Raw genomic sequence first — 1,523 nt, 5'->3', positions numbered from 1 at the left:
GAAGGGTTTGTGAGGGAGCTCACAAGAGAGATGTTTGCACGGTATGCTGTAGAAAGGCCCCAACATCGCACCCGCACTGCCCCTATTGCACAAACTCCCCTGAGAATATCCGGCCGCCATTTCCTCACTCCTATCCCTGCCCAGCCAAACAGACCTAGGCCCCAATGCAGGTGTCACGTGTGTAGCAATTCCCGGGTGAGACTCACGACACAGAGGAAGGACACCCGCTATGAGTGCGTGGAGTGTGACGTGGGTCTCTGTATTCACCCATGTTTCAGCGAATATCATATGTTGATGCAATTCTGATATATTGTGAATGCGACAGGACGCTGAAACTATGAAGTAAATGCGACAGACAGACGCTCAGTGAAATTATCAGTCATGTTGATCTCCAAATATTAGTATAAAGTGCATACGGGTATAACATAAGTGCAAAAATTTTATGTAAGTGTAAAATATGCTGTAAGTGGAAAAATACATAGCGAGGGTTTTATGATGCGATATGCTGTCGCTCAGTGCAATAAATACGGCCCGTATTTATATAATTATTATTATTGTAAATGCTTACGGGTATAATATAACTTCAAATTATTGTAAGTGCTGAAATATATTCTAAGTCAAATATTCATAGCGTGTGTATAGAGATGCGATATCCTGACGCTCAGTTGAATGAATAAGGCCCGTAATAGTGAAAATAGAAGTCAACAAGTGGTAAAGTGTGTAATATATGTGAAGAATTAATATATAAGTGTGTGAGTATTATGTTGGTCGAAACATTCATTGCGAGGGTATTTTAATGCGATATTCTCACGCTCACTTAAATAAATAATGCCAGTAAGTATGTACAGTGCAGTATAGGGGTGTAAACGTGTGTAATGTAAGTGGTAAATTATAATTAGAGTGAATAAATAAAGTAGAAGATGAAACACGAGTGTTTGAGATCATGGTTGCTACGTGAATATGCGCTAGCATATCGCTAAATGCCCTCGTAATTTTTCATTCATTCATTCATTGCCAGACGCCATGTATCCCAGACAGGGTGGCCAAGGGCTTAGAGTTAGTTGTTTTACAGGGAGGGGCACTAATCCTCCACCAACCCCACTTGACGTAGGGATGCCAACAGCAACTGGTGTTCCCAGGCGGTCACCCATCCAAGTACTAACCAGACCCAACGTTGCTTAACTTCGCTGATCGAACGGGAAGCGGTGTACTCAACGTGGCATGGCCGTTGGCACGTGGCATGGCCCTCGTAATGAATGTAAATAATTGAAAACATTTACAGTGATGGAGGAAAGGTTCTATGTAAAGGGAAAAATAATAGGAAAGTGATAAAACAATTGGGTATGTTGAAATACGAGTCATAGCGAGTGCGCTTACTAAGCTGATGTTCGCTAAACTTATGCTGCATGTCATCATAATGAATGAAAACATCTGAAAACACTTACAAACAGTTGTAATTGGTAAAATGTCATTGAAACAGAAGTATACAAGTAGAAAAAATGATATTTTGACTGATACAAGAA

The 1,523-nt window shown here is 40.6% G+C and overlaps 1 non-coding gene across 1 annotated transcript; it reads right to left on the bottom strand.

Moving 5' to 3' along the window:
- Positions 1 to 1,114: 1,114 nt before the first annotated feature.
- Positions 1,115 to 1,233, bottom strand: LOC145401842 (5S ribosomal RNA). The gene has a single exon (XR_013897682.1). It is a non-coding gene; the product is annotated as a 5S ribosomal RNA (ribosomal RNA).
- Positions 1,234 to 1,523: the final 290 nt, after the last annotated feature.

This window comes from Coenobita brevimanus, chromosome 56 (assembly GCF_032717465.1).
Source record: "Coenobita brevimanus isolate Jiangsu-jjx chromosome 56, ASM3271746v2, whole genome shotgun sequence".
Classification (NCBI taxonomy): domain Eukaryota; kingdom Metazoa; phylum Arthropoda; class Malacostraca; order Decapoda; family Coenobitidae; genus Coenobita; species Coenobita brevimanus.
Note: the sequence above shows the minus strand (reverse complement) of the source record. Positions and strands in the feature narration are given on the sequence as shown.